The sequence below is a fragment of the Ostrea edulis genome, chromosome 2, assembly GCF_947568905.1.
Source record: "Ostrea edulis chromosome 2, xbOstEdul1.1, whole genome shotgun sequence".
Lineage (NCBI taxonomy): Eukaryota > Metazoa > Mollusca > Bivalvia > Ostreida > Ostreidae > Ostrea > Ostrea edulis.
Genome location: NC_079165.1, coordinates 37,208,985 through 37,234,881, shown reverse-complemented (window position 1 = coordinate 37,234,881; position 25,897 = coordinate 37,208,985). Strand labels below are relative to the sequence as shown.

The following is a 25,897-nucleotide window of genomic DNA, read 5'->3' as shown; positions in this document are numbered from 1 at the left end:
TCCACTACACTCATGGCCATCAGAAATATAAAGAAAAAATACTGCCGTACATACATGTACATGTTGGAAATGAAATCGATCATTTACATTCATTCGTGTAGGTCGATGAAATCATTTCATTGAAATACTGAATACTTCTTCATCCATGTTGTCATTGTTTTTTTTTTTATTACACGGAAAGCGATCAGCCATCTTTCTGAGAACTTCAAACCCGATAACCGTGTAATGATACACTATGATGTACCAAATTTTTGCGCAGACGTACTTATAAAAAAAATATCCTTGTACACTTTGGCTCCTGACATAATTCCATGAACAGATCATAAGCTTTGACCCCAGTGGAGTTTTTTTTGCATGTATATAAAATAAAATGACTTTGGATTTTTTTTTCCATTGGATTTATTTTTTTGCACAAAACTTAACAATGTATATAAAAATAAATACATAAATAGATATTCATCTGTAAAACAACAACATCAGACTACACATTGAGCAATGTTATAAATGAGGTGAAACACTGACTAGAAATTCTGAAGACATTGTCACATTTCTGACCGCACCAATTCTACGTTTCTTTTTCTTCTTCCCTATTCATATGTCCGGTCAACTCTGTGTTTCTTTGAAGATCTGAGTTCATTGTGTAGCTACGGGACATCCATGGCAAAAGTTCATAAATAAACATTGTAAAACATCACTTATGTATAAATGCTAATAAAAAGTGGCTTTCATTGAAATGCTTGGAATAAATAATAATAAATAAGTTAATTAAATACAGAAAAAATAAATAAACGAGAATGTTCTCTTGAGATTCACTGGAATTCATGTCCGAGTCGTTTCCGAAACAACAGAAACCAAGTTTTTAGGCATTGAGTCACAATATCTTCCCGCAAACTGGTTTCTCTTACTCGAAGATGAACACGTAGTCTCAGCACCGTTTTCCATTGTTGGAGAACTTTGGACACCGGCTGTGATGAACACATTCTTTCAAGTTCAAGTCTTTTCATCTTTTACCTCCTTGGGGGGAGAATATGCGACTGCTGGACGTCGGAGACGTTTAAGATGCTCTGCGGTGGCACTAGAGCCAAACTTGAGATGTTGCTTTTGAAGCTGTTCAGCTTCGTTGAGACACCGAGCCCGGTCTCCCGTTCTTGATAGCTTTCCAAGACGCAATCAATCTGGAATTCTTTTGGTAAAACAATGGCCATCTTCTTTTCTTTTTCTTTTTAAATCAGCAGAGTATTTTCCAAGGAATTAAAATATAAACTTCTGGTAAAGTTTTCCCTTTGTAATAGGAGTTATAAGTCACTGCAAAATTCGCTTGAGTTTCAAGTCTTCTCTTCTGTTTGCTTGTAGCGTGTCTGATAAACTGAAGATCCATGGCTCGATTGGGTCCTTATATACTATCTGTGGTGTAAAATCTACATCACCTAAAATAGAATGTCTAAGCGTCTTACATCATGTTCATTTCATTCATGAGAACCAACCAATCGGAAGCCGAATCGATAAGGCCCAGCCTATGAATGAAATCATATATCGCTTTGCGCGTGCCTGTTCCGAATGCGTTTACGCTTGTGTTTGTATATTCTATCGTAGTAACAGGTGACTTTCCGGAACATTATTGCAATACCTGAATATATGGATTAAAATGTACAGGATGGAAGAATCTGGATATTAAATATTTCCTGTCTTTCTCAGACTAAGCTAGATTTTACTTGATACCTGCTAAGGAATTACTCTACCATGTATGGTGTTATTGTCAACAATAAAATGTATCGCTGGGAGCATGCTAAGGCGTAATTCATAAGGGATACATATCTTTCTTAAGTGTTTTAAGTAGGACGTTTTTGATAAGATATCCGGAGCAACAATACGGCACAGTTCGGTGAATATAAGAATGGTTATTATAGGCACTTTACAATTTGGCGGAAGTTTACCCTGGGATGGTTCAATTCGCGGCAATTGTAGGTGGATGTGCATCGGATAAACCTGACCAAATACGGTATACATGTAAAATTAATCTCTCGAAATTAGGAAAAATGAAATGAATAAATGAAATAATCGATCACCCCCTCCAAAAAAAAAAAAACCTCGTGGGCTTTGGATTTATGAATATTAAGGTTAAATGACTAGATAAATTATGTTTTTTAATAATGATGTATTATCCTAATTTACATCTTTGTGTATATATTGAGTAATTGAATTCCATGCCAAATGCAAACAGATCAGTTTTGTTAATACTTATTAGATTGAATTCATGTGCATGTACATGCATCACAAAAACCTGCAGTGAACAATTACATCTGTCATGCATTTTAAGCTTATAATCATTCCTTATTGAATTTTATAATTCCACCAAAGTTATTCTATCCAAAAGTCTAGACGTTCGAATAAAAATCGTCTTTAAGTCTTTTTGGATCACGAAGGAATTAAGAACAACTGTTAATTAAAGCTATTTGAACCTCTTAACCAAAGAAGTATTTATTGCTTTTCGCCCTCTAGCTCTATTAAATGTAATGAAATTTTTTGTCACCCGTCCTAGTAATAGAGTGTATGTATCGAAGTAAGCTTTTAGAATAAGGTTTAGAAATACGCTATCGAAACGTGCCGTACCACTGTCACGTGGTTCTACATTAATCACTTTAAAAATGAATATGATAACTTCGAAAAATATACCAAAAAACATTAATATATGTTGTACTCCAATTCAGAATTGATGTAATGCTAAAAATATTTTAAAAGTGGAATTGTTTTTTGACATTTAATAGCTATGCCTCATATACACCGAGACACCATTGAAGACATTGCTTTGAAATGACCTAATGTGCTTAGTCGCATCTTCAGGACAAGATGAGGAATTGTTGTTTTGGTGTGGTAATACACTGATCTCTCATTTCTAGAGCACTTCCATTTGTGGTTTAAGTATCAACTGCATTTTATTGATTAAGGGTCTCTGGAATTTGATTCATCCGTGCTCAACCTAATACGCGAATGTAATGCAATGTCATATTAAATAAGACGCCTGTTGAATATTTCAAAAATTTAAACTATGTATGCACTTACAATCCAATGACCCTTGCATATCCATGACCCTTAAGAAATATTTAATACCAAACAGTATTATGGCTAGTTACCGATCCGATGATTAATTAGTTAATTATTCAGAGGACCCTTTTCCCACATAAAGTACAACAGCTGTTTAAGTCACTTTGATCCACTAAGCGATTATCAGCACAGTCAATGGCCTCTTTTAATATTATTTCTATTCCTGTTCTGTATCTTTGTCAGATTTTATTTAATTTGACTGACACTTAATATAAAAGTGATTGAATTATATTTTTAAAAATGACCCATCGCACTGTAAGAAGCACTCGTTAAACTATCGGCTATTCAGTTTTTGTGTAACGATTTTCCTCGTTTGATTTCCGCGTGTCCACATCACCATACATGCCGAAAGTTGGCAAATCTAAACATATGTAGACAGATAATTTAGGGGATTTCCGGGCACATTAAAACAGCTTTTACATGCCTTCATATCCAAGTTACCTACTTTATGTCACAGAAATATTCTCTGATATAGTTCTAAATCTCTCAATGTCTGTATCTGGGGGTGTTTTACTAATCCTGGGTGATAGATTCAAAATATATATCAGATACATTTGTTTTAACGCTGAAAAGCTTATTTCCCTTCGAGTTTCGATGTTTGGTTTTTTGTTTTTGTTAGAATAGAAGTTACCAATATGAATATCTATATTAGCAATGTTCATGTCTCAATTACTTTGTATTGATGAATTATGGAAAATAGCAATGTTAAATACACGTATCCATGATGGCCGTGAAGAACTGTGTCTATGACAACGGAATTGGAAAGCGATTCTATTTACCACTCCCACTGTATCCGCCACTAACAAAGTTGAATCCCAATTGATATTAACAATTTATTAAGCTAATAATACAAAGTATTCATTAGCCTTTGCGAACTTTGCCCTTGTTGGTGGAAGAATTTATTCCTTCTGTTGTACGGAATGAAATATTCCAGAATATAATATCTTTCATTGTCTACATTCCGTTTAATCAATCTCAAGGGCAAACGAATTTCACACGTCTAAGAGCATTGCTTGTACAATTAAAAACGTTTTAATTTCATCCAAAATGGAGCTCCATAAAACATAAATCTTTTCAAATTATAATGATCAAATTGCTTACATTCTGACACTACAGCGATGGAACTTGCTTTCACTGCACATATAAAGATTCTGGTCAGCGGGTAACGAGACGGAGTGAATTTGGTCTAACCACAAAGCCTGTAGAATTCTGCATATATTTAACTACATGCAGTATTCAACAAGCTTTGTGGTTAAACAAAATTTATTCATTTTCATTACCCGCTGACTAGAATTTAAAAAAAATGTTACAAGGAATATAAATTACATACATGTGCATAGATACATCTTGATGGCTTATTTTGGAACCGGAAACCAGAGAAATTGTAAATGATTTATGATGCATGAACACGTCTCTTTAACACACGATCGTAATTCTGAGATGACACTGCTTCAATAATGCAAAAATAAATAATTTGGTTAGTTTTCCTTTACTTCCGTTATGGTGGCCTTGAAAACAAACGATTTTACGCATTTTCGACATAAAAAAATAATAATCCCAGAAGGAGGTAAAAGTCTGTCAACGTTGCCATTACCATGTCTGTCTGTAGCAAGTCCGGGCACCCACCAAAAACAATCCCACGAAAGGCTTAGCTCCACTCCTTTGCTGCAGTTCTGTTAATTGTAATGCTTTTCTCGATATTGATAAGAGAATTGGTGTCAAAAGCTTACAATAATCATTAACAACTATCCACGTTTTGCTTACTCTTCGTGACTATTAGAGAAAATTGTAAGCTGATAGATCAACCGATTGCGATACCTAATAGAATAGAGGCCCGTGGGCCTTAACGGTAACCTGAATAAGAAGTGTTGTATATTTTATAAATAAAGTTCGCATTTTCGTGGATGTTGCTGGATAACCCTCGAGGTCAAGAAATGTTTTTGAAACATAAACGACGAGGCTTTTACATTTCAAACTATATTTCGAGACCGATGATTTGAAAAAAATTTAGGGGGGCTGGCTACGCCCCCTTAAATCCGCCATGCATGTTTAATCCCTGGCATGGATTTCAGAATTGTGGTACGGGCTTTCATGTTCTATATAATTATCCACCATGTTCGTTTTCTAGTTAAGAAAAGGAGGTTTAAACACATGATGTATTTCCACTGTGTTTTATGTAGCCCCATCCTTGGGCTTGAACCCCTAACCCTGGGACTGTGAATTTCAATATGTTTGGTTGTTTGAGGCTTTCATGGTCAGCAATCAGCATAACTATGCATCCATGCCCAAGAGCAAAGTGGAATAATTTTAAGGGACCACATAATTTATAATTCTGTTTCCCTACCCCCAAACAATGTAGTACAGCAGTTTGGGTGTGATTTGGCCATGTAGTTTCTGAGTAGAGGTAAAAAACGACATCTGATCACGGTCACGAAAAACATTGATCACCTAAAAATACGACAGCTCGGTGGACAATGTACAAATTTACCGCTCTTGCACCCAATCGTGTGTAACAATTTGAATGAAATCCAATTTGCCGTAGTTTTTGTACACGAGAGAGAGAGAGAGAGAGAGAGAGAGAGAGAGAGAGTAATGTAAGGTAAAGTATTGACTTTTAAGAGGACACTTTAATATGACTGGATACACATGTATGTAGTATTTCTTCCCCGTGTTCTGACTACCATCAGGTAATAAAGAATGCAATAAAAATATTTATTTGCAGGGAATTTCCCTGGTATATGATGTGAATGCGGGGAGCTGGATTCTTATCTATGTTACGCTCCCCAGAGAGGCAATAGGAACTTTGTACAATTCATTTTATCAAACCATTTGCCGTGGGGGAGAATGTCTGTGCATTTTTCTCTACTTACACAATCACATAATCTTTCAGAAAAATGAAGGCAATTTGCCTTGATGATAAACAAGCATCGGAAATGTGATAAATAGAATCTCGTAAAAGCGAGAAGATGGCAATTGTGGAAGAATGAAATAAACTATTTGTAAATAGAGGAATAGTTTTGTTAATCGCTTATACTACACTCAACCCCCACAGTGCATTAACAGCGTGAAACGATCACGGATCTGTTACTGGTGGTGGTGAATTCCCCCAACAATAATTGGAGGGGTCTATTAGGCCTTAACTATCAATCATAATGACTCCCACAACATCTATATGTGACATGGTATTCGTGAGCAATCACCGTGTGTATCATAAGCAAAATTGTATCAAATTATTTACAATTGCAAAAAAAAAACCACCCAAAAAAAACACAAAAACTCATCAATGATTTAAAAGTGTGTCACGGAACATGATTAAAATACTTGAGATAAAACATTTTCTGTGTAGCATTGATTCTTAATATATTTAAAATCTTTCTCGAATATGTCCACATGGTTAGTGTCCAAAATGACGTAAACTGGAGGACAACTAATAAAACTTTGTGCTCTGAGCAAATTGCGAAATCCATCTGCACATAATACCTCAGTGCTACATATGTAAGTAGTTATAATAACAGTATTTAATATTACATTATCAAAGTGCTCTCAAGAACGACGTGTAGCTCGGGATATAAAGTTAACTACTGCTATATATTTACATTCACCGAATCTTTTATCTTATATTTAGTTTGAAATTGCTTTCATCAGCGACAATGAATATATATTTGTTGCAAACTAGTTCGATCCGGTTGCACCAAATACGGAGCGTCGTCAAGGCCAAAGGGTCTATTGGCTGTTCCGTTTAAAGTAACGAATGGGTCAACGATATGATATTTTAGTGCTTAAATCTAAAAAAAAAAAAAAAAAAAAAAAAATAAAAATAAAAAAATCCTACAATATTGTACGTCGTGCGGGCTCCTCATAGAGTTAGCATTGTGTACGATTTCCGATATGTTGCAGACTAATACGTTCTTATTGATGATTTACAAATGTAAATATGGTCAGGTTAAGATGAATCTGTGGATATTCACAATATATACACTTTGTAAATATCAAATGGAGCCAAATGAGATATTGTCAGAGCAGAAAATCAAAAGTTTTCGTGGAAGTTTTGTTGTTGAGCAAAACGACTCGAATTTCAATTAGAGTGTGCTGGTAGCTTTTTTCTTACATAATATACTATACCATTATTGAACAATTTGATTGAGGATCCTCAAATTGGAGCTTTTCCCGTGACAGAAAAGTAAGTTAGATCATACAGAATTCATACCGTTTAGCCTTTCTCAGTCGATCTATACTTTCTTCTGATGAACAAAAACTTCACCTACATGTACATATATACCGAGTATATTTATGCTCGCCTGAAATTCTGTTTTATCTACTTTTATGATTTCTATATCCCCCCCCCCCCCCGAGCCAATAATGATTTATATCTTTAATAAATGCTGTGGCCAGGTCGATTTCCGAAGTAACAATGCTAGCACCTACATTTGTAATTGTAGTGTTTTTATTTTTTCACCCTGAATTTTCATTAAATCGTTGCGTTTTGTAATGGTGCAATTAAGGAACCATTACAGTGTCATAAGAAAAACCGCAAGCATTTAGTTAATCTCAACAAAAGTTCACGGGATCAAACAGTAGGCATATCATTGAAGACTGGCGATCAATTCTAAAAGCGTTTATGACTCCTCGTCAAAATAAAGTTATCAGTTTCATATTTGTTGACATTGTGAATTGGGTGGCCCAAATTTTTCATGTCTAGTCTAAACATTGATTTTCACACAGTTGTCAGTTCACCCCACAACTAGGGGGTGATACACCTAAGTTTGTCGATTTCTGGTTATTTTCGCGCAATCCCACAACGGAAGACTAGGATTTCCATGTAAAATTGCACAATACCACGTCAGCAACTATCCACATTAACGGCATTTGAATGTATACTTTCTTGGACGCGGAATCTAGAAAGTAATGTGTGAACAATACCAGTCGTTTTCATCTGATCGGGTTTCCCCATTGCCGTTCACAACTCATGAATATCCTCCTCTCGTTCACCATATTTAATATTAATGGTTCTAGATCTTAGCATCAAGAACACATGACTCGCATTCATGAGTTTGATAAGTATAACGAAATACATGGGGTTTTCCGTATGAGAATTAGGACAATACCATTTTTGTGCTACTTTGTGAAGGCAACTTTAAAACATCGGTGATATCTTTATCACTTTTTTTTTATTCCGAGTTCAGTATAATCTAAATTCCAGCCCCACTTATCCCTCAAGGGGAGATAACCCTTTTCGGACATTTTCAATGATGTTTCCATTTTTATCCTGGGCAAGGATAACCAGAGACTCAAAATATAACATAGTTGGATGACGATTGAATCAGAGGAAATCTACCAGCTTCATAATTTTAAATTAAGGTAGTACTCTACATCGTCATAATGGCTGACTTCCTTTAAAAACATGGATGAAAAAATTGATATCAGCAATATTTGACTTTTCCTTTTCCATTTGAATACCTAGCCGAGTAGCTCAGTAGGTTAGAATACCGACTGCTAAAAGGAGAAAAGAAAAAGAATACCGATTGCTGAACTGTAGGTCACAGGTTCGAGTCCAACAGGGGTTTTAAATTTTTTTCAGATTACCTTTTACTAAAACTGTATTTTTTAACAAAATAAAGTAAATTTGAAGATTTTCAACTTCAAAATATTGTTGTACATATCCTCCACTTTTCATCAACATCAAATTTCTCTGGTGTAGCATACCTCCTTAACTTTTCAACTCCTAAACAGAGAATGTGAAATCTACATATCTGTGTAATGAGCATTTTCTGTAAGGACATTTCAAATTTGTATATTTTGAAAGCAAATAAGATATAATGTTCTTAAGATAAAATACATTAAACTGTAATTATACAGTAAGTGTTTTTAACGTGTTACAGCTGCATCTTTTCTTGAAAAATCCATTGCAGCTAAGTATATTATATAGGGGATGCTTACTCCTCCTAGGCACCTGATCCCGCCTATGGTGTGTCCAGGGGTCCGTGTTTGCCCAACTATCTATTTTGTATTGCTTGTAGGAGTTATGAAATTGATCACTGTTCGTTATCTTCACGTTGCATAGTAATACTTTCCATGACTGTGTTTCACCTCCCGACTTGGTAACCAAATCTCACATTGCTCCACACGGAGTGACCACCTGCGCTCCACACGGGGTGACTACTTTTGCGCTCTACTCCTCCATACCTTTTGAAAACCTCTCGAAAAGTTTGAATTTCCTCAACTTAAAATTGTTCACAGGTACATGTAGTAAAATACATCGAAATTACACTGTAATTGAAACCCAACTGCATGTTTTGATTAGATAAAAAGAAAGGATCGCTATATACAGGTAGCTAGACCTTTTTTCGACTTCCTGACAAAAATAACAACCATTGACACATAACGGAACAGGAAGTCACTCATTACTTTCAAAGGTTTTGGGAAGTATTTCAAACCCTTCTAGACTAAGCTATAAGTATTTGAATAAACTTAAAAGTCATTCGGAGTAATTATAACTGCATGGAAACTGGGAGGTATGCAATAATAAAGTAGTGGCCGTAACTTGCGCTTGTGACCAGAGGACGCGCCACTAAGCATGATGGTCATGTGACCAAGGGACACGTCATTCGTGTCCTTTTGCATGGAAAATATGTGAAAAATTTGTCCAAAAATGTAACTGATTTGTTTCATTTTGTCGGAATTCCCAGCTGGTAAATAGACGTACTATATTTACCATTTTGTTTAGATACTTCGCCTCGCCTAATACGGATTTCCATTTCACACCCTGGATGACTCCATATTACGTCCCAAACTGACGGTGTAACTAATAATATTCATACCCATTGTTCATGTCTTCATTACATTCATAATGAAATGACAATCATTACAATTGGTAAATATATCGAAGACAAAAACATTCGAAATGTAAATATCAAATATCATTCACATGCATACATGTATATGTTCATGTACGGCGAAATACACTTTTTGTCCATGTACTTATACAACATAACACAATTTACATGTTCATGTACCTAGACAACGAAATTAATGTGTATGTACTTAAACAACGAAATACATGTTTACGTACTTAAAACAATGAGATATAGGATTACATGTTCATGTACTTAAACAGTGAAATACATGTTCATGTACACGCGAACAGCAAAATACATAATCATGTACTTATTATGCGAAATACAGTAGCAAGTGATTACTCAGCAAAATACCGCCGAGGTGGTCTAGAGGTAAGAGCGTTCGCCCCGCATGTGGAAGGCCGGGGTTCGAATCCCGGCCGCGGCAGACCCAAGTCGTTAAAACATGTAATGACAGTTCCATCGCCAAACGCTCGGTATCAGGTGTGAAAGTCAGGGGTCTTCGGAGATGACCTTAAAAATGGATGTCCTGTGTCACAGGTAGTTGTGGTACGCTAATCCCTCCTTGCTCAATGGCCGTAAGCGCCGTGCAAAAGCCTAAATTTGAAGACCTTCACCTGTCTTGGTGACGTCTCCATATGAGTGAAAAATTCTCGAGAAGGACGTTAAACAATCAATCAATCAATCAGCGAAATACATGACCACTTACTTAAACAGCAAAGTACATGATCATGTAACTAAACTGCAAAACACAGGATCAAGCCATCAGCGAATTTTTATACAGAAGAAAGCAGAAGAAAGGGCTCATTGAAGTAGACTTGTGATCTCTCCCAGAAGGAAATACATGTACGTTGTGAACTTTCCTCAATCAAGCGACCGGCAGTGGAAATGAAAACCATGGGTTTTACGGATGTGACCTTACAAACGGAAGTTTCATGTCACGATATAGGCGTTGGAACGATAAAAAACCTCTCTGCTTGGGCCCTGCATAAGTCAGAATTTGTGGCGCTTCATCTAAAAGCTGGTGAGGTCTTTACACGAGTGAAAATTCTGGAATGGGATGTAAAACAATATACAATGTCATACAAACTTACTGTTTCTATCGTTACTAACCGGACAGTAATGCGTTAAGATGTCCTACATGTACATTGTACAAGGTCATCTGATAAAGAATGTTTTTATTCTTGTAACTTTCACTTTACCATGTGTTTTCAAAAACTTTTTACGTGCAGGAAGAAACATGATAATATTTTACAGAAAAGTACTTCAGAATTAAGGAAGTGCATAATATTTCACTGAATCTCTGTTGCATCAGCTACTAGTGTGACGGTGGGTTCCCCCGCTCGCTGGAGAACAAGTATTCAAATTATAAAGTATTTCAGCTTTTAGAAACTAGAGAGGACATGTAACCCACACAACTGGACTTGATGAAGTATACCAGTATGTAATGAAGCATATCATGACGCATATCAATTACGTTGGCGACGGCTGTAGACAATGGGCCATTTTCATTGCGTTTGACTTTTTCATGGCTTTATTTGCAAACACTTTTAAGTCTTTTGCATTGTGATGACGTCACGATTCTGTAACGGAAACTGTTTGCTTTCTTGTGTTCATTCAGACAAATCAGATGGTACCATGGGTATGCACCACATGTCTATGTTCTGAAACACGTGGGTCATGCAGACACATTACTCTTTCGTACTTGTAGTTGTGTTTCAGGAACTTGAATTATTTAGTGGATTGATGATCGGCGCTTACGGCCTTTGAGCAGGGAGGGATCTTTATCGTGCCACACCTGCTGCCAGTGCTGTGACACGAGACCTCGTTTTTTTGTTTTTGTTTTTTGCAGTCTCATCCGAAGAACCGCCCCCATTTAGTCACCTCTTACGACAAGCAAGACATCGGGGCTGCGTTCAAGATCGTAGCGGCTAGCCTAGGTGCTAGGTATGGTGGCTGATTTATGCCATTTTACACTTTATCGTCTATCTGTTATTTCAAGGCGAAAAGACGACATAACGATATTTAGCTACTTTTCGTCCCCAAATTATGAAGAAAAAAACCCCGACTAAGTGATAAGATTAGCTTCTTTTCGCCTCAAAATAACGAAAACACGACAATTTGTAAAATGATACAAATCAGCCACTCTACTTAGCCCGTAGTGGCCCTGCCAATCCACGAAAATTATTTAATTTAACTTTCGTGTATATACATGGAGGTGAAGTGCGTGGATGCATCCAAAGAGGATACATGCATTTTATTTTGGGTCCATGTGATAAATCTCCCGAAGTTGCGCAATAGAAAGCATACTAATATAATCATACTAGTATTTAATAATTTATAGTGCATAAAAAGAAATAGATAGATGTCGAGTTTTGTATCAATAAAAACATTAGTTCTGAAAAACTATAACTCTGATAGCGATCGACACGTGAAGGGAGAATTTCTTGTTTGTTTGTTATTCACTTATTTCGTGCTTTGGGTGCAGTTCTTCAAATTTAGAATCTGTGGAACTGACTTTCACAGAAGCAGTCATGAATCTTTAATATACCACGCCTACGGGACCTCGGTCTGTATTGTAGGAGAGACCGGTCTCTAAGTGCCGCAGTGGGGATTCAGCTTTACGCTGCGACTTCGAAATAGTATCATAACAGTTTCAGTTTTATCTTCCAAATAACCTAGGCAAGTCAACCAAAGACTTTTACATCTAGAACAAAATAATTCACATCGTTAAAACATAATAGAAAATCGTGATAAAACCTTAAATATTCAGGATCGAGTATGTTAATTTTCATTTCGTGATTAATAAATTCTTCTCAATAAATTAATTGTTTTTCATTAACCTGAAAACGGGAACCCTAATTTGTCGAAATCTGTGAGAAGGGTTCTTGATTCTTTTGACGACCCCGTTGCTTTCAGTGTTTCTTTCTCAATTAAAGGGGTCACAGGTCAAGTATTGAAGTTCACTATCCTTTTTCTTTTCGTCTGTACTGAGTAGATTTTTTTAAAAGAAGTTATACTTCAGAAGTACATGTATACGGTTTTTTTAACGTACGTAAAATAAAGTCTCCTCGGTAGAAATGGAATTGTTCACATTAAGGACATCACGCGTTTCCAAATACTAGTAAAATGATAAAATAAAAATGTTTCAAATAGAATGGGGATATAATTGATTCGCCTCAAGAATTGCACGATTGTTCTATCTGGTGGATACTTTTATTATAGCCCTGACATTAAATGATCTTCTATTTCTCTGAACTACAGTAATGAAAACAAAGTTTAGCTCTCACACCGATTCCTGTTTTCATGAGGAGTGTGACGTCACCAAGTTCTTACATGTACTTTCAAAATTGTCAACAATATCCGTTTCAGCTTTCAAGGCAGGTTTACAGAACAAAAACCACAAACCGCATGTGCTGTAAACACTTTTTCCATGCATCCAAAAAATTAACATACATGTACATGTGTATATATAAAGAAAAGTGGGATTTTTGTCCATTTAAAAGAAAATGAATGGGAATTCAAGACTAGAATATTGTAATCTAATAGTATTAGCATATCATCTACATGCAATTAACAAAAAATCTTATATATACGAACACCTCTATGATTTACTTTTTATGGTAAAAAGAAAACGGAAACACTCAAGTTGGTTAACCTGATCAGCAACATTTTATTAAGAACATTGGTCTAGTATTTTCTTTGACATGATCTACTATAATATATTGTATATAATTCATAATGATAATCCCATGATTAACATCCGGGTAATTTGCATTTCAATCGCATTCTTTAAAGTTTTGATAGTGTTGACGTAAACACTAGTCATATCGAATGGAGTATTAGATATTTACAGGGATCATTTCCTTGCATTAAAGATTTTGCTATTTTTATCATGCACAAAAAATGTTAAACGTTTTATAAGCTATGTATGTATTTTAGGAGGCGAATAATTGTTCTCCGATAATCTCTATGAAAATCTACCCATCAGGAAGGTTTTTTTTTAATCATCGCGAAACGCGACTCAATTTCAAGTTATTTTCAGATCATTATGGAAGATTTTGGTGGCAATAAAAATGCCATCAGGGAGCCCATAAAGATTTCATCGACTGAGAATGCGACAAATTAATATTGCCTTTTTAAATTTCTATTGAAGACAGTGTCGACAGAAAGGCATTTTGCTTTCAAGTATTAATTTGAAATGCTTACAAATCCGATTCCTATCACCCAGATTTTGAATACGTGCTTAAAAGAAAGGATGTACGTGTCTGAAGCATCATATCAAACTGCTACTCGTATCTGAATCCTTGCAGTGTATAACAGAAATTGGGAATACAAACGAAATTAAATGCAGCGTTGGGTCCAATTGCTACTTGTAATACCATGTCCAACACTTGAAAAAATCGTTGTAATTTGCTCTTTAACATCAAAATTTATGATATTGGAAAAGACCTGATATTTAATTTGAACTGTTCTTTGCATTAGTGTCTTCATGAGTGATGTACAATGTGACTCCTCAGACACAAACATGTACATGTAAGAAAAAGGGTTAATCTACAATCATAGCGAAATAATTTTCCATTTAAAAAGATAGAAATAGGCTACACCTGGTATTTCCACGACAGATGGACGTAATCATACTATGGTTTATATTAGGGGCTGATGTTTTTGATATATAATTGGTCCAATTTTAAGAATAAGGTTAAAATAGACACTGCCTATTGTGTGAAAATATTCATTTTATGAAGAAATAGGGTCCCCATGTATTTTAGAAAGTCATCTCGTTTAGTTCTAAAAATTACTTAATACATGCAAATTTAATGCTTTCTTTCGGTTACGACACAATGAATAGAAGTTTACACCACTGTATGGGTGAAAACCCACGCATAAAATGAGCAGATATCGATTCAAAAGATTTTGTGGGTATTTTGGAGTGTGTGTTGGTGGGGACTAGTCTAATGGTTTGGTATGTGTGTTGGTGGGGACTAGTCTAATGGTTTGGTGAGTGTGTTGGTGTTGACCAGTCCAAAGGTTTGGTGTGTGTCGGTGTGGACCAGTCTAATGGTTTGGTATGTGTGTTGGTGGGGACCAGTCTAATGATTTGGCATTGTGTTTGTAGGGACCAGTCTAATGATTTGGTGTTGGTGGGGACCAGTCTAATGGTTTGGCATTGTGTTGGTCGCATGTAGATGTGATAGATACATCTTACTCAATTCTTATTCAACGATTCTGAGGGGAGAGGTGCAATTTTCTACACTCTTTTCTCTTTTGTAAATGGAGACATGATTCACGGGAACAACCACGGCATGTCTTGTTATATCAGGGACCTATATACTTAGTACATAGGTCCCTGGTTATACTCATAAACTGCACATCAACGACTCTCGTTTTATTTATGACAGGATTGTAGTTGTGTATCTGGCGGGAAATCATATTTAAATTTTCTTTGCAATATATTTATATAATACATTTATTTTCTCAAAATATTAATATTTTCGAAATTTTTCTTTACATGTAATATCACAAAACTCTCGGCAGATCTCGCGTAATAAAATGAACACTATTCTATGGGCAGCGAAAAAGGTGGAAATATATGTCTGCGAAATGAAGAATAAACAACACAAACATACAACTTAGGAAGAAAATTGTAAAATGAATGGCAATCAAACAGTCACCAAAACAAATGGAAACAAACATTCTTTGAATAACATGTAACGACAATGCAATATAGTAAAATTTTGATCAAAAAAGTTCGATCCATCAAATATATCAACTAAATCATTGTGTATTTTGTTATCTAATAAGGCTTTTAATTTTTTTTTAAAAATATACAATTAATGTATGATTATCATCATTCACCGACCTTATTTAGGGGTACTTCAAATATACACCACTCTCTACAGTCTCTACCCAGAGTTATCGTTCCTTACACCTCTGTTAACGTCTCAAGGGTTTTACAAGATTTTTGTAAAATGGCACGTATGCTCAAATAAAGTATGGTTTTGACTTCAGTTACAAAAATATACGTAAATAAATAAATATTGAGCAGATGTCAAGTCTATTTGTGACACAAGAAGCACTGATTTGGGTTGAAACGTAGATATTGGGTAGTTCTATTGCACCAGGCCTATTGATAGGTACATGAAGAATATATAGTAATGGAAAAAAATATACAAATAGTTGCTTGTCCTACATTTTCCAGATATTTTATAAAATAGTTCTTAGTTTTATTAGCCGTAAAAAGTGGATTTACATGTGGAATAACATTGCTTATTTTGAGACGTTAACAGAGGTGTAAGTGAAAGCAAGGAACGACAACTCTGGGTAAGTGAAAGCAAGGAACGACAACTCTGGGTAGAGATTGCACTCTCTGGTGAAACATGTTGAATGAATTAACATGATTAAACTTCTTTGAATTTATCTTGTAATTAATCATTATAACTCATCATTTACATTCAAACAAATTGGTGTAGGGTGTGATTTTGTGAGTTCAAATTGAGCGCATAACTGTGTGAGAGCTTCGAAATTGAATTCTATTTTAACCGTTTTGTGTTGCTTGATAGATACGCTTTTAACAATCTATCAAATTAATACATGAGATTTCAATGCTTATTACATATGTATAATGAGAATCGTTATTGTTGTGTAATTTTGATTGTCATTTCGAAATACTCGGATAGTTATTTATAGCTTAATTTTATCATGCTTGTCAATTTTACTGGTATCATTGGAATATACCGTGACAATCATTTCTAAGGTTTAGGCATTGATACAAGACTACATTTTGTTTGACTATTTGGTATCTTTAATTTCTCTTGCATGCTCGTATACTGGTTTTCTATGATCACCAACGACCACCAAATAAAAAAAAATTAAATTAAAAAAGACACCCCCCCCCCAAAAAAAAAACCCACTCCGCAGCATAAAAGAAACTTGTAATTGTATCATTGCGAATATTTCTTAATTTTAAGACTTTTGAAGTGAAAAACAAACGCTAGTATATCAGATTACTTTTGATTTCAAATTTGTGAATGCATGCATGTAATCTATCTCTGTCCTCTTGTGTTTAGTAAATCAGAAGTGATAAAAGAATTAGATATAGGATATATAAAGAATATATACTAGTCTGGTTTCATCTGACAAAGCTTGTAACAACATAATATCTTTGTAAGGCGCATTATCACAAATGTATTTTAGAAGAGCGTTAAACTAGTTTTAATTCCACATCTGGCAATCCAACCTCTTCTCCAAGTTCCCTTTCAAAAGATAAAATTCTTCAAAATCGTGTTTCAGTTTAAAACACTTGTTTGATGTCCCAGTGAATGGAACGGATGAATATCAGTTACCATACCTATACTACATGTACATCCCAAAACTTCTTTAAACAATCCATCTGTACATTGCAGGATCCAGTAAAAGTTCTTCCAAGTCCCTATTGTCACTCCTCACAAAAATATTAATAACTGCTTTCAAGGAGAAACATCAGACGTATTAAACCGGTTGCTGTAGCTCAGTAGCTTCGTAACCGAGGGTCGTGAGTTCGAGCCCCACTCGTGCAATGGCGTCAAACCTAAGACATTAAAATGGGTAGTGATTGCTTCTTTGCCAAACGCTCGGCATTTAGAAGTGAAAATCACGGGTCTTTCGAATATGATCTTAAAAACGGAGCAGGCGTTGACACGATGAAGAACCCTCACTGCTACGGCCCTGAGCGATAAGCATACAGTTAAAACAAAATAAAAGACATCACAGAGTCTTCCACATCTGCTTCATATTTGGATATTTTATTGAACATAGACGTTAGCGGAAAACTAACAATTCATCTTTATGACAAACAAATTGACTTCAGCTTCTCTATCATTCATTATTACCAGTATATGGTGTTTATGTCTCTTATATTATTCGATCCACTAGAACATGTTCTGCATATGATTAATTCTAAATAGAGACAGACAAGTTGATGTTACAGAGGTTTTAACATTCTCATTTAAAGTCAGCATTTCACAAATTCTATGGTTATTATAATGGTCTAATTCGTATATACAACATGTCATTAGGTCGAATGCTGTCTGGCATGTGTCATACAAATTGTTGGACCTTTCATTCATACCGATTGTTTTTCGGATTACTCCATTTATCTGATCAAGATATACAGTTCTGAGCGGCTGTGACCGGTCAACAGGGAATACTAATTCTGGACACCTGGTCCCACCTTTGGTATTTCCAGGGATCCGTGTTTGCCCTTCTCTCAATTTTATATTCTTTATTGGAGTTATTGGATTGATCGCTGTTCATTATCTTCATTTTTTCATGTATATCATCAACTGCTTATTTCATGATTTGCCCTCGCAGGGAAATAAAAAAGTATGGCGACCAATATGTTAACTGATACCAAAACAAATTAGGCAGCATTCAAGCAAACACGTCAATCAAACCGAACCGTATTATTTATTTTTCAACTTGATTGACAAGTAGTTTTCCATTAATGTCTCACCAAGTGAAATATTTAGGTGGTTATTTCATAACTGTTTTGGGTCTGATAATCACTGTGGTATAGTGATATTGTACTGTATCATTTCAGGAAAACGAGATTAAAGTTGTGCTGATTTGTCAGTCGGACCAAACAGTAATATCCTTTTTTTTCGGTCCCAAAGAAGAAGTTTGTGTCTTCTTAATAATTATCGGGAAAATCGGTTAACAAATAGCTCGTAAATACCTTTGGTTAGATTTGATCATTATGAAGTAGGCATGGAAATTCTCCCGGTAGTTATAAAAGCAGATTAGATAACATGAAGTTAGTATATTTGATGGGACGAAGTCTTGGGAAGAATTTTGTCATTGGGTCGAATAGTCCAAAATGTTGGACCGTGAAGCCTAGACCGAATTGTCACTTTACTTGGGTCAAATGGTGTGGATATATGTATATCAATGACTTACTCGCTACCTGACGTTAATCCGGAAAATGCCTGTTTCGCTTTACATTTACATTGATGAGCGTCGGTGATCGTTCGTTTTTCAATGTTGACGGTTCGATTTGCATTCAAATCTGTTCTTTTAATTTAGTTGCCAAGGACATTTCCTTATTTATTGTTAATTCACTCAGACGTATTTTCTTAACCTTTTCCATATCCCATACAAACATGCTGCGATACTTTTTTTGTTTTATTATTATTATTACTATTATACATTTATATCGCGCTTTACCTAATTAAGATTACCCTAAAGCGCTTTACATGTAAAACAATAAAAACAAAGAACAATAAATACATAGAAAAAGGCATAAAATGATACTAAAACTGAGGTGGTTTTTTTTAAATAACTGTATACATAAATACCCAATAACAGATTAAATGCAAGTTTAAAAAGCCATGTTTTAAGTTTGTTTTTTAAAAAGCTAATGAGCCCTCGACACGAAGATCCAACGGGAGGCACTTCCATAGAAAAGGTTTGGGACCTTGAAATGAATGCAAAATAAATCTAGGGAGCATTAAAACTTTATTAGTGGTTTTCAATATTTCTAAAGGATATGTATTGTTATGTAGTCTATTTGTACTGCTGGTCCTTCTGGTGGGTGCTGTGTAGTGTAATTGTGCTGGTTCCTCTGGTAGTTGCTGTATAGTGTAGATGTGCTGGTCCCTCTAGTGGGTGCTGTATAGTGTAATTGTGCTTTATCTTCTAGTGGCTGCTGTGTAGTGTAATTGTGCTGGTCCCTCTGGTGACTGTTGTATAGTGTAATTGTGCTGGTGGCTGCTGTGTAGTGTAATTGTGTTGGTTCCTCTAGTGGGTGCTGTGTAGTGTAATTGTGCTGATTCCTCTAGTGGCTGCTGTGTAGTTTAATTGTGCTGATTCCTCTAGTGGCTGCTGTGTAGTTTAATTATGTTGGTTCCTCTTGTGGGTGCTGTGTAGTGTAATTGTGCTGGTTCCTCTGGTGGCTGTTGTTTAGTTTAATTGTGCTGGTTCCCCTAGTAGGTGCTGTGTAGTGTAATTGTGCTGGTTCCTCTGGTGGCTGTTGTGTAGTGTAATTTTGCTGGTCCCTCTGGTGGCTGCTGTGTAGTGTAATTGTGCTGGTTCCTCTGGTAGTTGCTGTATAGTGTAGATGTGCTGGTCCCTCTAGTGGGTGCTGTATAGTGTAATTGTGCTTTATCTTCTAGTGGCTGCTGTGTATAGTGTAATTGTGCTGGTCCCTCTGGTGGCTGTTGTATAGTGTAATTGTGCTGGTCCCTCTGGTGGCTGTTGTTTAGTTTAATTGTGCTGGTTCCTCTAGTGGGTGCTGTGTAGTGTAATTGTGCTGGTCCCTTTGGTGGCTGTTGTGTAGTGTAATTGTGCTGGTCCTTCTGGTGGCTGTTGTGTAGTGTAATTGTGCTGGTCCCTCTGGTGGCTGTTGTGTAGTTTAATTGTGCTGGTTCCTCTAGTGGCTGCTGTGTAGTGTAATTGTGCTGGTCCCTTTGGTGGCTGTTGTGTAGTGTAATTGTGCTGGTCCTTCTGGTGGCTGTTGTGTAGTGTAATTGTGCTGGTCCCTCTGGTGGCTGTTGTGTAGTTTAATTGTGCTGGTTCCTCTAGTGGCTGCTGTGTAGTGTAATTGTGCTGATTCCTCTAGTGGCTGCTGTGTAGTTTAATTATGTTGGTTCCTCTTGTGGGTGCTGTGTAGTGTAATTGTGCTGGTTCCTCTGGTGGCTGTTGTTTAGTTTAATTGTGCTGGTTCCTCTAGTGGCTGCTGTGTAGTGTAATTGTGCTGGTCCCTTTGGTGGCTGTTGTGTAGTGTAATTGTGCTGGTCCTTCTGGTGGCTGTTGTGTAGTGTAATTGTGCTGGTTCCTCTAGTGGCTGCTGTGTAGTTTAATTGTGCTGGTTCCTCTAGTGGCTGCTGTGTAGTGTAATTGTGCTGGTTCCTCTAGTGGCTGTTGTTTAGTTTAATTGTGCTGGTTCCTCTAGTGGGTGCTGTGTAGTGTAATTGTGCTGGTCCCTCTGGTGGCTGCTGTGTAGTGTAATTGTGCTGGTCCCTCTGGTGGCTGTTGTTTAGTTTAATTGTGCTGGTTCCTCTAGTGGCTGTTGTTTAGTTTAATTGTGCTGGTTCCTTTAGTGGGTGCTGTGTAGTGTAATTGTGCTGGTTCCCCATGTGGTTTTTGTGTAGTCCTCTTGTACCGCTGGTTCTCTCTGCGGGAGGTGCTTTCTTCTTGCAGCTGGTGTATCCCCTGGATATACCAAAGATGGAATCAGGTGCCTAGGGGGAGTAAGTATCCCCTGTCGACTGGCCGCATTCGCCGTAGTGTATCATCTAGCGGTCATGTTCTTCATCCACAGTGAATTGGCAAAACCAGTTTCCATAGTACTGGCTGTGTGTAGGACCAATCTTGGGTGGCCCATACTTGTTGGGTTCTATCCTGGGATGTACGTTTTCACTCTCTCCCTCTCTTCCACTTCTCCAATTTCCTTCTGTAGCTGGTCGTAGACTTGGTCATATGCTCCTCTGGTGGACCTATTAGCATGATGCAGTGGGATACGGTCCCTGCTGGAATGACTAGAAGACGATGGGATGAAGAGATGACATTCTTTTGGGTGAAAAAGGATGTATGTGCCTGGCCAGCAGTTTTGGAAGGCAACATTTGTCTGACGGTAGGGACAGTGAGTTTTGATAAATAAAAGATTGGCTCAACTAGATGGCAGAATGTGAATCCAGATTTCACCGTATCTGCTTTATGCCAACTGAAAGACTCTTTGTTTTGCTTTCCATAGAGTAGCTGTGTAAAAATGTACATGTAGCTCGCCCTAGAAATGCCAGAATGTTAAAGATTGGAGACGGATACATTGCACTCGGTGTATTGTTTTAAGAGATAGATGATGATGACATTTTAAAAAAAAATATGGTCTAGTTTGTATTCTTGGGCTCGGAAAAATTATGATTATGCTATTAAAATATAGATAGCATGGTATGATAGTGTCAAGAGACGCGATATAATCCTCTGATGTTGATTCGGGATATAGTCAGAGAAATTGTCTGAGAACATATTTTGAAACTGAAGGTCGGAGATTGGTAAAATAGAACCGAGGACATTGCAGGTTCTTTTGTTGAATGAAGTGTTTTCTTCACTCACTAAACAAATAGAAAGGAAGTTGTGGGAAGTAATCACAAAGCTGACAATTTCTTCACTTCAACGCCTTTATATGTGTATAGTGTCAAAAAATTCTATAAATATAAGTCAACAGGTGTTACTTACTTTATGTAATTGAAGTATGCCTACATTCTGCTTTAGGTAATTATGTTAGAACGATCATTATCACGATCTTCCCTCAGAGATATGGAAATTATAATTTATCATTCAGTATTAAGATTATAAAGTACAGTGCTAAGATGAAAACGATATAGGAATTCATGATATATACCTAAGTTGCTGATATGTATTCCTTAAGATTAAACATGTTTTCTGTGATAATTTATGTACATTGATCAGATTATTACAGTTACACACTTATAACGAATTCACACATTCCCTTTTGAAAGGAGAATAACAAGAATTGTACAGGATTTAACGAAGTTTAGTTAAAACGAATCGTTTTTCGCTGGACCTGAAGGTCCACTATACCCGTGTTTCACTGTCTTATAGTTATGAATCCTCCTAAACAAGGGAAAATGTTTTATATGGAAAGTGTCAAATGAGAGCTAGGTCTGTTGTACAAGTATTTATACATGTAACGAACACACTCAGAGATCATTTTCAGTTTACATAGATATATTTTGATGTCTCACTCAATCAAAGATGTTAATTTGATTATTACATAGTTGGTAGGTGGAAGAAAATACTCCTCAGGTTAAGTAATCAAAAGTCAATAGGATCTTAACTCCTACGTTGCTTTTGGTACAATCTGGCTTCTGAATCCACAAATGAGGCAATATTCGTATTTTTTTTAAAAATATGATAAGGGAGATTCTGTTCATGTAATCATACAAATAAGGTTCTTAACAATTCTGAATGCGCAAAAACATTTCAAGTTATCAAATTACATGTATCTCATTTTAAGCATATAGAAATCACAATTTCATTATGCACTGTATATAAATTGATGAACAGGTGTCTTTTTAAATTTAATTTATTGATTCTATTACACCTGGATCTGACGAACTTGTCCCAGAAAGCATAATACAAATTGTTTATTGACACTAATTTTTTTGGGGGGGGGGGTGGAACAGAATCTAAGTACAATCAACAAGCAATCATTTCGTTGACCCCGTTTTAAAAACAGATGTTAATCCGATTCCCAGAAACGTTTAAAAATTCGAACTACAAGTAATACGGTATGGTCAAAATTCAATTATCTATATTATTCAGTAGTTACCGAAACATATTTTCTTAAATTTTTCCAACCATTCCTCAACCGTTTTCTCCTTTTCGTTTGCACGACAATCAAAATTCGTTACACCAGTTCATAACAATAATTTCTTGTTTCCCATTATGAAGTCAACATTGCCCAAACTGGCATGTCAGTCCGTTTTGTTGTTTTTTGTTTGTTTGTTTTTGTTTTGTTTGTTTGATATAAATTACTTTACATTACATGTTGCTTCAAATTCATTGTTTGTGCACTGTTTTCTTCTCATTTTTTGTGCATTTAAGAAGCATATTTTATTTTTCAAATAGTCATCTGTGTGTTGTATTAAATTAAACCTGCTAATAAGTGCCGATATTGAAGTTAATCTTTGTTGATCCCCCTAGTATTACATGTACCGGTATCACAGCACATGACGATGTAGTCTATTTCCCAAATTAGATATTGTCTTGTCCAAATTATCTCAATATGACATATTTGAAATTAGTGAAGCTCATTTAGATGATTCAATTTGTAATGAAGAAATTACTATTCCGAATACCATGCACCTATAAGAAAAGATAGAACCCGATTTGGTGTTGATATTAAAGTTGGGAGCCACTTACAATTTTTACATCGAAAAGATATTGATTTTTCTTATAATGATATATTATGGATAGAAAAAGTAATCATGGTAGGAGTTCTACATAAGCCACCAAGTGTGGAATATTGAAATCATTTCCAATCAGATATTCAAACGATATTAAATACTACATGTAATCTAACAAACAGATGTTTTGCTGGGTACCCTTAATGTAAGCATGGTATTAAAAAGTAACATTTTAAACAGTCACTCTAAAACCTAAACCTTATAAATATCCTAAAAGTTAACACAGTCACTCTGAAGACTAAACCTTATAAATATCCTGAAAGTTAAAACAGTCACTCTAAAGACTAAACCTTATAAATACCCTGAAAGTTAAAAATGCAACAAACTTTACTACCAACTATATTGCCCTTATAATTGGCTTGAATCTTATTTTATGGCACACTATTTCAACACCATTTTGCAGTTCTTATTCAGTAATCAGTGTTGAGATTAAATTAATAGCCTTCAAGCGATATCCATACCAAAGAGAAATACTAGATTACAATCATGCAGACTATCAAGTCCTCAGTTCTGATTTCCTTGATATCAACTGCATGGGATAAGGAAGTATTTAATTCAACTGAATTAATGTATCATTATGTATTCGAATTTGGTCTCAACACTCAATTCAAATATCGATAATCATATTTCTAAAAGAAAACAGGTACTATTAGGTCACGGGATTAATTGTTTATGAACGGTGATGAGGAAGAGAAATAGAACACATCAAAAGCAAAACAGACAATCCTAGTCAATGGAAAATATATAGAGATTTATGAAATTTTGTCATTGATGAAATTAAGAAACCTAGAGACGAGTACAACGACAAGCTATCTTCCCTCATAGATAGAAATATCCCCCCAAGAAAGTGGTGGAGAGTTACTAAACTCCCTACTAAATTAAAGACAATTCCATGTCCCACTCAAACGCAATTGATAAGGCAAATATACTTAATATATATTTTGCAAAAATTACACTGATTCTGAGCTACCTTTACATGGACCCGGGCCACCCCTAGCAAGTCGGATATGTAGCGTCATGGTGTCATGTAAAAATTCTCATGAAACACCTTCACAACCTTGTCATTGACAAAAAATATGTTATTCAAATATGAGTCTGGATTTCAGTCTGGTGTCTCAAAAGTCGACCTGCGACTATATATTATGTATATATATATATATATATATATATATATATATATATATATATATATATATAAAGTGTCGGATCCATATTGTGAATACAAGGTCAAATACAAAAAAATTATACAAAGCACTAAAATGACCAACGACACTTACAACCAGATTATATATATATATATATATATATATATAAATTTTTTCAAACTTTAATTTTTTAAAGAAAATATACAAAACTCCTTGATATAACATTCGGTGTTCAGGGTCCTGTAGTTGTCACATCAATAATCCCACAGACACTCGACGTTCTACGTATCTATACTAAAACAATTGTCTTCCTATAAACATAATATTCACAAGGTAAATGTATATCACGCCGCCATCTTGGTTTTCTTTTTTACCAGCTACATCGCTTAAAAATTTCGGCGAAAAGTTCGATATAATATGATAATTAGACACTTACCGTTTAGAAGCAACTCTGTCAAGGTCTTACCTCTCGCATCGTTATAGTGAACTGGAAATAAAGTCCATTTATCGGCTGTAATCAACCGTCAAACATCGTTTACAGCTTCTCAAATGCAAAAAATCGCTGAAAGGTGGACGGAAGTTGACATAATTGTGCAAATGAGAATTCCCTTGCAAATGTACCCTCTGATGCTTGTGCGGGGGAAAGGGGGGTGGCACTGAATGTAGGGTAGTTGCAGCCCTGCAAACAATAAACTTTGGGCACAGTTGTGTGGTTTCGGGACAGGCTGGCCCGGGACATTCAGTAAATCTATCGCATTACCAAAACAACATTGGGAATGCTCATGACCCCCATCTTTCGGAGAACATTAAAAATCTTCCCCATGTTTCA

At 35.8% G+C, this 25,897-nt stretch overlaps 1 long non-coding RNA gene across 1 annotated transcript; it reads right to left on the bottom strand.

The window, feature by feature from the left end:
• Positions 1-445: 445 nt before the first annotated feature.
• LOC125681936 (uncharacterized) lies at positions 446-25,630 on the bottom strand. Its single transcript, XR_007372367.2, has 2 exons — positions 25,535-25,630; positions 446-1,427 (listed from the first exon to the last, which is right to left on the bottom strand). It is a non-coding gene; the product is annotated as an uncharacterized LOC125681936 (long non-coding RNA).
• Between the last annotated feature and the right edge of the window lie 267 nt (positions 25,631-25,897).